Source organism: Pongo abelii, chromosome 17 (genome assembly GCF_028885655.2).
Source record: "Pongo abelii isolate AG06213 chromosome 17, NHGRI_mPonAbe1-v2.0_pri, whole genome shotgun sequence".
NCBI classification, from domain to species: Eukaryota; Metazoa; Chordata; class Mammalia; order Primates; family Hominidae; genus Pongo; species Pongo abelii.
Genome location: NC_072002.2, coordinates 2631219 through 2646268, shown reverse-complemented (window position 1 = coordinate 2646268; position 15050 = coordinate 2631219).

Below are 15050 nucleotides of genomic sequence, written 5' to 3'. Positions count from 1 at the left end.
TTTCGAGCCTGTCAGCCACCCGAGAGGGAGACTCGGGCTCTCTGCAGACCCCGCAACCCCCACCCCAGCCCCACCCCCACCCCCACCCCCCCACCTCGTGAAATGGGCTCTCGCTCCGTCAGGCTCTGTTCACACCGTGTGGTTTTGTAACCTCCAGCGTGTGTGCGTGGGTTGCTTGGTGGGGTGGGGCCGGCTGTGGACAGAGGAGGGGATAAAGCGGCGGTGTCCCGTGGGTGCCCGGGACTTGGGATGTGGGACGTGGGACGTGGGTGGGGTGGCCAGAGCCTAGGGAACTCATCGCCTGTCAGGACGTCTCCCCTCCTAGTCCCCTCTCTGACCTACGCTCCACGTCTTCGCAGTTCAGTGGGGACCTTGTGGGTGGAGTCACCATCCCTTTGGACTGTAGCCGATGAAGGCCGGGCTCCCAAGAGTCTCCCCGGAGTCGGGGCCTTGGCCAGGCTCACAAGGATGCTGACGGTGACGGTTGGTGACGGTGATGTACGTTGGAGGCCTCGGGCCGACGCAGAGGTATCCATTTGACCTCGGTGGGACGGGCCAGCTTTGCGGAGTCCCGTGCGTCCTTCCAGAGACTCATCCAGCGCCAGCAAGCATGGTCCCGAGGGTCCCAGCTCCCAGCAGAGACACTTTTGTTCACACAGGATCCCGGACAGGGAAGTTCTCAGCAGGCCTTAGGCCTCCTAGCCAAAAAGCCAAAACCACTTCTGGGATTTTTTTCAAAGAGCCAGTGGTTCCACAAGGGGCCGTGGGTACTTGTGGAAATGGAGAGAAGTGTTTGCGGATACATATTTGAGACCCAACGGGCAGGGCTCCGTCACAGGTCACGCAGGACACGGGCAGATGCACATTGAGAAAACCATCCCAGCATCCTAGGTGAACAGAGGTACGATTTTTCGAGACAGTCGAGGGAGAAGCAACCCCAGATTTGAGGTTTGGATCTTTATTCATATGTAGTACCTATGAGGTATCCAAGTCCAGAAATCAACTCGCCAGTTCTGTACAGCACTCTGTAGGGAGAGGAAATCTGGGATGTCAGAAGTTAAGAATTCAGGCCTTGGTAATGGATTAGATTAGATGTGCTTGAGCTTATTTTGCAAAAAAAAAAAGAGAGGGCGGGAGATAGCGAGAGCCAGAGACCGAGACAGAGAGAGAGAGAGAGAGAGAGAGACAGAGACAGAGACAGAGAGAGACAGATGGAGAGCGACAACGATACAGAAAGAGAGAAAGACAAAAAGAGAGAGAGACAGATAAAGAGACAGACAGAGAAAGACAGAGATGGACAGAGACAGAGAGAGAAACAGAAAGAGAGAAACAGAGACAGGAAGGGAGAGAGACAGCCAGACAGCCAGACAGAGAGAGAGAGAGAGACAGAGACAGAGAGAGACAGACGGAGAGAGACAACGATACAGAAAGAGAGAAAGACAGAAAGAGAGAGAGACAGATAAAGAGACAGACAGAGAAAGACAGAGATGGACAGAGACAGAGAGAAACAGAAAGAGAGAGAAACAGAGACAGGAAGGGAGAGAGACAGAGAGAGACAGACAGACAGGCAGAGAAAGAGAGTAAGAGTTAGACAGAAGGCAGACACACACACACACAGAGACAGAGACAGACAGAGAGACAGAGAGAAAGAAAGAGACAGAGAGAGAGAGAGAAAGACAGACAGACAGAGAGAAACAGAGAGAAAGACAGACAGACAGAGAGAAACAGACAGAGACAGAGAGAGAGAGACAGACAGACAGACAGACAGGGGGAGGGAGAGAGAGAGACAGGGAGAGAGAGAGAAGAGAGAGACAGACAGAGAGAGACAGCCAGACAGCCAGACAGGCAGAGAAAGACAATAAGACAGAAGATAGACAGAGAGAGAGAGAGAGAGAGAGAGAGAGAGAGAGAGAAACAGACAGACAGGGAGAGAGAGAGACTAAGACAGAAGACAGACACAGTGAGAGAGAGAGAGAGAGAGACAGACACAGAGAGACAGAGAGAAAGAAAGAGACAGACAAAGAGACAGACAGAGAAAGACAGAGACAGACAGAGAGAGACGGAGAGAAACAGACAGACAGACAGACAGACAGGGAGAGAGAGACAGAGAGAGAGACAGACCGACAGACAGGCAGAGAAAGGGAGTAAGACAGAAGGCAGACACAGTGAGAGAGACAGGTAAAGAGGGGGAGGGAGGGAGGGAGAGAGAGAGAGAGAAACAGACAGGCAGAGAGAGAGAGAGAGACAGACAGGCAGAGAGAGAGAGAGAGACAGAGAGAGAGAGAGAGACACAGACAGGCAGAGAGAGAGAGAGAGAGACAGACAGGCGAGAGAGAGAGAGAGACAGACAGACAGGCAGAGAGAGAGAGACAGAGAGAGAGAGAAAAACAGACAGGCAGAGAGAGAGAGAGAGAGAGACAGAGACAGACAGAGAGACAGAGAGAAAGAAAGAGACAGAGAGACGGAGAGAAACAGACAGACAGACAGAGAGAAACAGACAGAGAGAGAGAAAGACAGACAGACAGAGGGAAACAGACTGAAAGAGAGAGACAGACAGACAGGGAGAGAGAGAGAGAGACAGGGAGAGAGAGAGACAGACAGACAGAGAGAGACAGCCAGACAGCCAGCCAGACAGCCAGGCAGAGCAAGACAATAAGACAGAAGATAGACAGAGAGAGAGAGAGAGAGAGAGACAGAGAGAGAAACAGACAGGCAGAGAGAGAGAGAGCGAGAGAGAAACAGACAGACAGGGAGAGAGAGAGACTAAGACAGAAGACAGACACAGTGAGAGAGAGAGAGATAGAGAGACAGACACAGAGAGACAGAGAGAAAGAAAGAGACAGACAAAGAGACAGACAGAGAAAGACAGAGACAGACAGAGAGAGACGGAGAGAAACAGACAGACAGACAGGGAGAGAGAGACAGAGAGAGAGAGACAGACCGACAGACAGACAGGCAGAGAAAGGGAGTAAGACAGAAGGCAGACACAGTGAGAGAGACAGGTAAAGAGAGGGAGAGAGAGAGAGAGAGAGAGAGAGAGAGAGAAACAGACAGACAGGCAGAGAGAGAGAGAGAGAGAGACAGACAGGCAGAGAGAGAGAGAGAGACAGACAGACAGGCAGACAGAGAGAGAGAGAGAGACAGAGAGAGAGAAAGAGACAGGCAGAGAGAGACAGACAGGAAGAGAGAGAGAGAGAGAGAGACAGAGAGAGAGAGAAACAGACAGGCAGAGAGAGAGAGAGAGGCAGAAACAGACAGGCAGAGAGAGAGAGAGAGAGAGACAGAGAGAGAGACAGAAACAGACAGGCAGAGAGAGAGAGAGAGAGAGAGAGAGACAGAGAGAGAGAGAAACAGACAGGCAGAGAGAGAGAGAGAGACAGAGAGAGAGAGAGAAACAGACAGGCAGAGAGAGAGAGAGAGAGAGACAGAGAGAGAGAGAAACAGACAGGCAGAGAGAGAGAGAGAGACGGAGAGAGAGAGAAACAGACAGGCAGAGAGAGAGAGAGAGACGGAGAGAGAGAGAAACAGGCAGGCAGAGAGAGAGAGAGAGACAGAGAGAGAGAGAAACAGAGAGGCAGAGAGAGAGAGAGAGACAGAGAGAGAGAGAGAGAAACAGACAGGCAGAGAGAGACAGAGAGAGAGAGAGAGAGAAAAGACAGAGAGAGAAAGAGAGAAACAGAGACAGACAGAGAGACAGAGAGAGGGGGAGGAAGGGCGTGCTCGAGAAATAATTACACATATTTTATAATGCTTTTGATCCCATGAACGGTGGCCGGGTTATACTTTGAAAACAACAACAACAACAACAACAACAACAACAGCAACAAGAGCAGCAGCAGCAGCGAGAGCAGCAGCAGCATTCACCTACGGATTTCTAGAAAATAAGATGTTATGAAGGATAGTACACTTCCACCGGCTCTCACTGCACGTGGAGAGATTCAGAAAAGCGCTAGTTAACAACAGGAGAAAACAGCAGCTAACATGTCTTGGGGAAAATAGACGTCTTCCTGAAAACTGGGGATTTCTACTTCACCTGAAAAGAAATACATAGGCAAAGGGAAAAAGACGAACAAACACAAAACAAGCCAACAAACACGGGCCAAGGCACCGTCCCTGGAAATCTTAAGTGAGCAAAGTGTTAGTTTTCAGAAAGCGTTTCTGTTTGGGGCAAATACTAAGAAGGCCCAGACTAGAGCTGTGACGCCTTTCCCGTTGTGAAACTGTGCCGGCTGGAGGGCGGAGAAACGAAAACATCCTGAGAATGGGTGATTGAGACCCAGCCAGGGTGAAGCTTTCCTAGGGAGGCAGGGAGGGAGGGAGGAAGGGAGGCCTGAGGAGGGAAGCTGGGGGAAAATCCCCACAACTGCAGACCCGCCCGCTTGCCCACGCGGGTCAAGGGCTATGCCATCGGCCCAAGCTGCCTCTGGGGAAGTGGGACCGTGCCGCCCCCATCTTCACAAACGGTGGCCACTGAGTGAGGCCTGAGGCCCAGCGATGCAAATGTCAGCCTGGCAAGAATGAGATCATCGCCGGCAAGGGGTGGGGGAAGGGGCGAGAAGACGGAGGCACACCGGGGCGGCTCTGGAAGGTTTCCAAGCAGGGTGTTGGGAGGCGGGGTGTGGGGGTTTCGGGGGGAACCCACCTCGCCGACTCACTAAATTAAGGTAAAGGGACGTGGGTAGTGGGGGGAGCCGGGGGGCAACTTGAAAATTAAACTGACCCTTCCTAAAGCCCAAGTAGGAGAGTCTATGCGCGGTCAAGAAACCAAAACACAAAGAAAACTCAAGCGCCGATCAAAGAACAATAGGGCCCCCGCCAGGGCGGAGGTTCCCTAGGCAACGAGGGAGAGAGGGAGGGGCCTCCAGAAGGGAGAGCGAGAAACCAGTTGCCCCAGGCTCGGTGCAGTCGGCGAGACCTCCCTCCGTGTCTCCCCGACTTTCAGAAACAGTGGCCGCTAGGTGATGCCCGAAGACAACCGATGCCCGCAAATGTCAGTCAGCACAGAAAAGAATTTATTTTTTCATTCATTCATTTATTTATGTATTTATGTATTTATGTATTTATTTATTTATTTAGAGACAGAGTCTCACTCACTCTACAGCCTGGGCTGTAGTGCAGTGGCGCGATCTCGGCTCCCTGCAGACTCCGCCTCCCAGGTTCAAGCGATTCTCCCGCCTCAGCCTCCGGAGGAGCTGGCATTCCAGGCGCCTGCCCCACCGCTCCCGACTCAGTTTTGTATTTTTAGTAGAGACGGGGTTTCGCCGTGTTGGCAAGGTTGGTCTGGAACTCCCAACCTCAGGTGATCCACCCGCCTCGGCCTCCCAAAGTGCTGGGATGACAGACGTGAGCCACCGCGCCCGGCCTTCACCGTTTCTTTTTAAGTCGAGGAGCTTATCAGGGAACTATGAGAAGTACGGACGCCACACGTGACAGGGAGAAAAGTCTGAAAATGCCCCTCGCATCCAAGTGGGGACCCGGCCTCGACCTCCCGAAATCATACACCGATTGGGGAAGCCCAGCAAGGCCCGTCTGTCTAGATTCCTCTCGGCCTCTCTAAGCACCTAAGCACGCGCTTCTCACTTTCGTGGAAGGGGCAGGGCCCTCCCCGGCACGGGGGGTCTGACGGACTGACAGAGAAAGAGACAGACATAGAAAGACAGAGATGGACAGAGAGAGATAGAGAGAAACAGACAGAAAGAGAGAGAGACAGAGACAGAGACAGAGAGAGAAACAGACAGGGAGGGAGAGAGACAGACAGAGAGAGAGACAGACAGACAGACAGAGAGAGACAAACAGAGACGGACAGAGAGAGACAGACAGAGAGAGAGACAGACAGGCAGAGAAAGACAGTAAGACAGAGGATAGGCACAGAGAGAGAGAGAGACAGAGGGACACAGAAAAAGAAAGAGAGAGGCAGACAGACAGAGAAAGACAGAGACAGAAAGAGAGAGAGAGAGAAACAGACAGAAAGAGAGAGAGAGACAGTGAGAGAGAGAGAGAGAGAGAGAGAAAGAAACAGACAGAAAGAGAGAGAGAGACAGAGTGAGAGAGAGAGAGAGAGAAACAGAAAGGGAGGGAGAGAGACAGACAGAGAGTAAGACAGACAGACAGAGAAAGACAGTAAGACAGAAGATAGGCACAGAGAGAGAGAGAGACAGAGAGACACAGAAAAAGAAAGAGAGAGGCAGACAGATAGGGAAAGACAGAAACAGACAGGGAGAGAGAGAGAGAGAGAAACAGACAGAAAGAGAGAGAGAGAGAGAAACAGAAAGCGAGGGAGAGAGAGACAGACAGACAGACAGATGGACAGGAAGAGAAGGAGAGTAAGACAGAAGACAGACACAGTGAGAGAGACAGGCAGAGAGAGAGAGAGACAGAGACAGAGACAGAGAGAAAGAAAGAGACAGGCAGAGAAAGACAGAGATGGACAGAGAGAGATAGAGACAAACAGACAGAGACAGAGAGAGAGAGAGAGAAACAGACAGACGGGGAGGGAGAGAGACAGACAGACAGAAAGAGAGAGAGAGAGAGAGAGAGAGAGAGAGACAGACAGACAGACAGAGACAGAGAGAAACAGACAGAAAGAGAGAGACGGAGAGAGAGAGACTGAGAGAGAGAGAAACAGAAAGGGAGGGAGACAGACAGACAGAGAGAGAGAGAGAGAGAGAGAGAGAGACCGACAGACAGATAGGCAGAGAAAGAGAGTAAGACGGAAGACAGACACAGTGAGAGAGACAGGCAGAGAGAGACAGAGAGGGAGAGAGAGAGACAGACAGAAAGGGAGAGACAGAGAAAGACAGAGATGGACAGAGAGAGACAGACAGAAACAGAAACAGAGAGAGACAGAGGCAGAGACAGAGAGAGAGAAACAGAGAGACAGGGAGGGAGGGGTACAGACAGAGAGAGAGAGAGAGACAGAGAGACAGACAGGCAGAGAAAGTGAGTAAGACAGAAGATAGGCACAGACAGAGAGACAGGCCCAGAGAGAGAGACAGCGAGACAGAGAAAGAGAGAGACAGACAGACAGAGAAAGAGAGAAACAGACAGAAAGAGAGAGAGACAGAGACAGAGAAAGAGAGAGAGAGAGAAACAGACAGACAGGGAGGGAGAGAGACAGACAGAGGGAGGCAGAGACAGACAGACAGACAGACAGAGAGAAGCAGACAGAAAGAGAGAGAGACGGAGAGAGAGAGAGAGACACGGAGGGAGAGAGACAGAGAGGCAGACAGGCAGGCAGAGAAGGATACGGACACAGAGAGACAGACAGAGAGAGAGACAGACAGGCAGAGAAAGACAGTAAGACAGAGGATAGGCAGAGAGAGAGAGAGAGAGACAGACAGGGAGGGAGAGACAGAGAGAGAGAGAGACAGGCAGGCAGAGAAAGAGAGTAAGAAAGAAGATAGGCACAGAGAGAGAGAGAGAGAGAGAGAGAGAGAGAGAGAGAGAGAGAGACGGAAAAAGAAAGAGAGGCAGACAGACAGAGAAAGAGACAGACAGAGAAAAACAGAGATGGACAGAGAGAAACAGATACAGAAAGAGAGAGAGAGAGACACAGACAGGGAGGGAGAGAGAGAGAGAGAGACAGAGAGACGGGTAGAGAAAGAGAGAGAGACAGAGAGACGGGTAGAGAAAGAGAGTAAGACAGAAGACAGACACAGTGAGACAGGCAGAGAGAGAGAGAGAGAGAGACAGAGACAGAGACAGAGAGAAAGAAAGAGACAGACAGACAGACAGACAGAGAACGAGACACAGAGAGAAACACAGAGTCGAACAGGGAGAGACAGGGAGAAACAGATAGAAAGAGAGAAGGTCCTAGCCCAGTAGCGATACAGTGCCTTTTCTTTCATTTTCTCTTTCTTTTCTGTTCTTTTCTTTTTTTCTTTCTTTCATTTACTTTTTATTTACTCATTTATTTATTTATTTATTTATTTATTTATTTATTTGGAGAACGAGTCTCACTCTGTCGCTCAGGCTGTAGCACAGTGGCGCGATCTCGGGTCACCGCAACCTCCGCCTGCCAGGTTCAAGCGACTCTTCCTTCCGCCTCAGCCTCCCGAGTAGCTGGGACGACAGGTGCCCGCCCCACCGTGGCCTACTCAGTATCGCGTTATCAGTAGAGACGGGGTGTCACCATGTTGGCCAGGCTGGTCTGGAGCTCCCGACCTCGGGAGGACAGACGTGAGCCACCGCGTTCAGCGTACAGTGCCATTTCTCAGAAATCACTCAGGGGAACACACACTTCTAGGTGATGTGTAGAGATTTTATCGATTTACTTACTTACTTATCTCTTTATGTATGTATTTACTTTTTGCGTGGGGAGGTGGGGGGGACGGAGTTTCGCTCTCGCCGCCCAGGCTAGAGTGCAACGGCATAGGGGACTCAAGGAGTCCACCTATGGGAGAGAGGACACGTCATTCTGAGCGTCAGGGCCGCAGCGAAAGGTGGCAGGGCCCACGCTTTGAAAGGCTGAAATCCCGGCGGCTCAGGCCTGTCGTCCCAGCACTTCGGGAGGCCCGGGAAGGCGGATCCTTTGAGGTCAGGGGTTCGATACCAGCGTGGCCAACACGGAGAAACCCCGCGTCTACAAAAAATAGAAATATCAGCCGGCCGTGGCGGTGCGCGCCTGTAATCCCAGCTACCGAAGAAGAATCACTGGAAGCCGGGAAGCAGAGGTTTCAGTGAGCCGAGAGAGCGCCACTGCACCGCAGCCTCGGTGACCGAGCGAGAGAGACTCAGTCCGAAAAAAAGAAAAGAAGAAAAAAAAAAAAAGAACAGGCCCAAATGCTGCACTGTCAGTGAACGTTAGTGTTTCGGGTGTTTCGTTTTATCTCTGTCTCTCTCTCTCTCTCTCTCTGTCTCTCTCTGTCTCTCTCTCTCTCTCAATCTCTCAATCTCTCAATCTCTCTCTCTCTCTCTCTCTCTCTCTCTCTCTCTCTCTCTCTCTCTCTCTCTCTCTCTCTCTCTCTCTCTCTCTCTCTCCTCTCTCCTCTCTCCTCTCTCCTCTCTCCTCTCTCCTCCTCTCCTCCTCTCCTCCTCTCCTCCTCTCCCCTCTCCCCTCTAACTTTTATTTCTTGTTCGAAGACACATGTGCAAGAGTGTTATGTCATAGGTAAACTTAAACTTGTGACGGGGTGGGGGGGGGGGGGTTCAGTGTTCAGTGTGCAGATGATTTCATCACCCGGATACTCAGCGCCGTGTCCGGTAGTTTTCGTGTTTTGTTTTTTTCCCGAAGCTGTCTCTCCTTCCACCCCTCCTCCCTGAAGTAGGCTCCCGCGTCTCCGGTCCCCCTCGTTCTGCCCACGCAAGAACTCTCATCTATGAGTTCCCAGTTGTAGATGAGAACAGGTGGTATTTAGCCGACGGTTGTTTTCATCTTCGGTGGTGGTGGTGGTGAAATAGGCATGACACTAAATGGACCCTTAGGACGCTCCCCTCCGTCCCCACCCCGCACCCCCTCCCCCCCCACACCCCCTCATTCCCCCACCCCCTCCTCCAACGCAAGAAAGGAAGAAAGACAGAAATGAAAGTAAGAGGTGAGCCTGCAAGGTGGCGGAGGCTGGGGATCTCAAAGGGTGAGCAAGCGATGGGGGCCCGGGGATGTCTCGGCCGAGGTATCCAAAATAGGGGACCCACTTTCCAGCCCCAGCACACCCAGGAATCCTCAGCCGCAGCCAGCCTCTGGGTGGGGTTGCGCCTGTCAAAGCTTCTAAATGGAGAGAAGCCCAAGGCTATGGAAGGCATCAGCTCCAACTCCAGGAAGGGAATAGGGCTCTGTGCATATGAATGGGGCTTCAGAAGGCGGTGCCGCGGCTTCCAAAGCGATGCGCCTCGCCTCTCCTCGCCCAGAGCGAGACTCCGTCTGAAAAGAAATACACAAATCAATACTAAAAGAATTCATCCATCCATAAATAAGAAAGAAAGAAAGGAAGAAAAAAAGAAAGAAAGAAAGAAAGAAAGAAAGAAAGAAAGAGAGAGAGAGAGAGAGAGAGAGAAAGAAAGAAAGAAAGAAAGAAAGAAAGAAAGAAAGAAAGAAAGAAAGAAAGAAAGAAGAAAGAAAGAAAAGAAAGAAAGAAAGAAAGAAAGAAAGAATCAGTCCAGCGGTCATGGTCGTGAATCACTCCCCGGAGTCCAGGCGCAGTGGCTCACGCCCGTCACGCCAGCACTCTGAGATGCCGGGTCAGGAGGGTGGCAACAAAACGAGGAGACCCCGTCCGTGGAAAAACATTGAAAAATGAAGGCCGGGCGCGGTGGCTCACGCCCGTCATCCCAGCACTTCGGGAGGCCGGGAAGGGCGGATCGATCACCCGAGGTCGGGAGTTCGAGTCCAGCCCGAGCCACACGGAGAAGCCCCGCCTCCACGAAAAATACCACATCAGCCAGACGTGGCGGCGCCCGCCCGCCATCCCAGCTACTCGGGAGGCCGACGCGGGAGAATCGCTCGAACCCGGGAGGCAGAGGTTGCGGCGAGCCAAGATCGCGCCACCGCACCGCAGTCTAGGCAACCAGAGCGAAACTCTGTCTCGGGGTGGGGGGGAAGAAAAAAACGGTCCGGGGACAGTGGCGCGTGCCCGTGGTCCCGGGTACCGTACTCTGGAGGCTGAGGCGGAAGGATCGCTCGAGTGCAGGAACGTCCACGCTGCAGTGAGTGAGCTACGACGGCACCACTGCCGGGGTGACAGAGTGAGATGCCGTCTCTAAATCAATCAGTCCATCAGATCACCGGGAGGCGCTCCCCGTGTCTCACTCTCAAAGGGTGTCTCTTTAGGCCAAGCACGCACGGTGCCTCACGCCAGTCATCCCAGCAATTTGGGAGGCCGAGGCGGGAGGAAAGAAGGAAGGGAGGAAGGGAGTAAGGGAGGAAAGAAGAAAGGCAGGAAGGCAGTAAGGCATGAAAGAAAGAGGGGAAGAAGGAAAGGAAAAAGAAGAAAGAAAGAAAGAAGAAAAGAGAAGAAAAGAGAAGGGAAGAAAAGAAAGGAAAACGGGGAGGGGGCCTATGTCCTCGACCGGTGACCGCCCAGGTTACAGCGGGTCACGGCCGACCGACCGAAGCCTCGACCCGCGGGGCCTCAAGCGATCTTCTCCTCATCGCAGCCTCTCAGCCGCGACGACAGGCGGCCATCACCAGGCACAAGTCACCTTCTAATAATATTACGATTCTATCGAGACAGGGTCTCGCTGCGTCATCCAGGCCGGATCGCCGTGGCACGATCTCAGCTCATCGCAACCTCGGCCTCCCCGGTCGGAGCCACTCGCCCGCCCCAGTCTCCCGAGCAGTCGTGATCCCAAGCCCAGGCCACCAGGCCCGGCTCACCGTTCTATTTTTCAGAGAGACGGGGTTTCGCCGCGTCGGCCAGCGCGGTCGGTCTGGAACTCCCGGCCTGAAGCGATCCAGCCGCCTCGGCCTCCCAAAGTGCCGGAGTGACAGGCGTGAGCTACCGTGCCCGGCCCAGACCGTCTCGTTCATACATCATAGAGAAGGGGTTTCGTCAGCCGACGGGTGGAGGGCGGGGTGAGTTTCACTCAGCCTGCGTACCGGGGAAAGGGTAAGTGAGTGTGCTTTGTGAACTAGATACGGAAATCGTGTGTGTGTGTGTGACAGAGAGAGAGAGAGAGAGAGAGAGAGAGAGAGAGAGAGACCGACGAATCCCACCATGAGGACCCGGAAACGGTGTCCGATTTGGGTCCCCGTGTAGTCACCTGTCTGTGTGTAGGTGACTGAGGATTCCACAAATGAAGGTCAGCAGTATCTATGGAGCTGTTTCTCCCTCTCACGCGTCTCATCCGTGTGGTGGAGAAAGGGGAGAAAAGTGGTCGTGACGGGAAGTCGTCTTCACGCCCGAGGAAGCCGAAGGCAGGCCGAGGGGAAGGAGGGCATCCCACGTGACAGCTCCACCCCCGCGCACCCTTTCCAACGCCGGGGCCGCCGGTCCACCCTGTACGACAACCCACCCCCAAGAACAGCACGGTCCGGAGCGGTCCAGTCTCATCCCATCCGGCCAACCCGGGGCATCCGGCGGAAGTGTTCGCCGGAGGGTCGGAAAGCAGCGTCCACGCGGTTCCCCCGGGGTCTCCCGGCAAAGGCCAGCCGGGGGAGGGTAGCGGGACGTGACGGGGGCTGGGGGCACGCGCCTCAGAGCTCCCCGGAAGGCGGCAGGTAGCCGGCGGGGGACGCCGAGCCAGAGACGTCCGGCGGGATCTAGATCCGGAAGCCGCGTCGGTCCTCTCCCACAGCTCTCCTACGGAAAATGCCACGGCGGCGGCGGCGGGAGCCTCGGCCGGGGGAGAAGCGGGGACAAGGGGGAGAGGGAAGGAGGCCCTCGGGAGGATTCAGCCACGAAAACCCACTCAGCCAAGCTCCCTCCGTCTCTCGGGGTCCAAGGGACACCCCGGGAGACGGCAAGAGACACGTTCACTCCGTGCTTTTCACCTCCGTCTTTATTTTTTTCATCTTTTCCATTTTACAAGAGGTGCGCATCTCAACAACCAGACGGTGGGTGTGAGGGGAGAAGCGTCAAGGGCAGGAGTTGGAGACCAGCGTGAGCAACCGAGCAACACAAGTAGGAGAGCCCAGCTGAAAGAGATGAAACAGGAGGAGGAGGAGGAGGAGGAGGAGGACGAGGACGAGGACGAGGACGAGGAGGACAGGGGGAGTGGGTGGGGGAGGAGAAGGAAAGAAAAGAAAAGAAAAAAAGAAAAAGAAAAGCAACCACCAAGAAAGTTAAAATCGTCCAACGGTCGGAAGCTCAAGACCAGGCTGACCAAGACGGAGAAACCGCATCTGTACTAAAAATATAAAAGTCAGCCGGGCACGATGGCGCTTCACCGTCATTCCAGCTCCTCAGGAAGGCCAAGGCAGGAGGATCACTCGAACCCGGGAGGCGGAGGTCGCAGCGAGCCGAGATCACGCCATCGTAGTCCACCCTGGGCGACAAGAGTGAAACTCCGTCTGGAGGGGGAGGGGGAGGGGGAGGGGGGGGGGGGAGGGGGAGGGGGAGGGGAGGGGGAGGGAGAGATCGGTGAGACGCTTCTCAAAATTTTATCTGTTCGCATTCCGCGTGCGTAAAACGGAAAGAACCGACCCACGAGAAATACGACCAGAGCGTACCGTGCCCACGCGTGTCATCCCAGCACTCCGGGAGGCCGACGTGGGAAGGATGGCCGGAGCGTAGACGTTTGAGATCACCTCGACGTGTGAGACGACACCTGCAATAATAATAATCATAGAAGTTTAAAAAGCGATCACGTGTGCCCAGAGCGTGGACAACAAAGCGAGAGCACACCCGTACTAAAAAAGAAGACGATTGACAGACAGGCAGGCAGGCAGGCAGGCAGGCAGGCAGGCAGGCAGGCAGGCAACTATAGAATGAGCCAGGTGCAGCGTCTCACGCCTGTCACAGCAGCAGCGCGGGCGGCCGAGGCAGGCAGGCGGATCGCTCGAGAACAGGAGTCCGAGACCAGCCCGGGCCACACGACAGAACCCCAGACCCCATCTCACTCACATCCACACATACACAGATACCTGCCTCCCTACCTACGGAAAACGTGAGACATGAGAAAGAACATCAAAGTCACCCGGTGTGGTGGTGCACACCCGTAGTCCCAGGGAACGGGGACGGGAGGGATGAGACGCGGGACGGCCGCTCGGTCGGACGGTCGGTCGAAATCGTCGAGGCTGGGGTGATCCCGGGCGACAGAGGCAGAGGAAGACCCCGCCGGGAAGGCAGGGAAGGCAGGAAACCAATGAAACAAGCAAGCAAACGATGAACATGACAACGACCTAGAATAACCCATGAGAATAAAGAAGCAAATAAGAGGGTACGAATAAAGCTAAAAGGTAAGGTAATGAAGATGACAATCCACCGTTTTCTCTCCAGCCCAGCCCAGCCCAGGTGGAGTGGAGGCGCGCGATCACAGCCCACGTTCGCCTCTGCCTCCCGGGCTTAAGAGATCCCTGTAGTCCCATCCCAGCTACTTGGGAGCCTGAGGTCACCAGAGCCCAGAGTGAGAAGATCAGGCAGGCCCCAAAAGAAAAGAAAATAAATACACGAACATTGTTAATCCATAATAAACGAAGGATATACATATACAGGTCTATGTAAATGACATGGGTTTTTACGTCATACACGTTCATCCATTAAAATTAACATCTATCCTATACACATGTGTGAATGATGGAATGTCTAGTTTTATCACTAGATATTTTCGTCGGTGTAGGTACGTGTCCGTGCGTCCATATCTACGTATCTATCTATCTGGATAGATATACGTATGCTCACACACAGCAGCGTGCAGAAAAGAAGATTGAAAACAAGAAGGAATCGGCCCGGGGCGCGGTGGCCGACGCCCGTACTCCCGGCACGCTTTGGGAGGCCGAGGCGGGGGAGGGGGGAGGGGTGGGGGGAATCGCTAGGTCAGGAGTTCGAGACCAGCCCGGCCAATATGGTGACATTCCGTCTTCGCTCAAAATACAAAAACTGCTGTTCGCTTGAGAGCCCTGGAGGCAGCGGCGGCGCCGAGCCGAGGAGGCACCACCGCGCTCCAGCTCCAGCCTGGGCGACAGAGCGAGATTCCGTCTCCAGAAAGAAGGAAGAAGGAAAGAATGGGGGCGGCGGGGGAAACACACACACACACACACACACACACACACACACACGACCAAAAAAAAAACAAGAGGGAGTATTACTGGCCGACGGCAACAGCGACTCCCTCCCTCTTAAAAGTCCCGCGGACGCAAACTCCAAATGGGCAGAGAAAAATGTAGGAGAGGGAGTTCCGCGCGGTCCCAGCTCCACCGAAGGCCGAGGCCGGTGAAGGGCACCCGCGCGTGAACGGGGATCGGCGCCCTCGCAGCGATCCACCCGCAGCCCGCGGAGGGAACGGCCAGCGGCCGGCCTGCCGGTCGACCCCGGAGGTCCGAAACAGGAGCGGCCGCCAGCCGAGGTCGCCCGTGTGTGGGGGACGCCCCGGGCCTCGCCGCCGCCCGCTTCCCGCCACCTCGGAGGAAAGAGGGGGAAGGACGCGCGAGGGCCGGGACCCCGGGTGGGCGACCC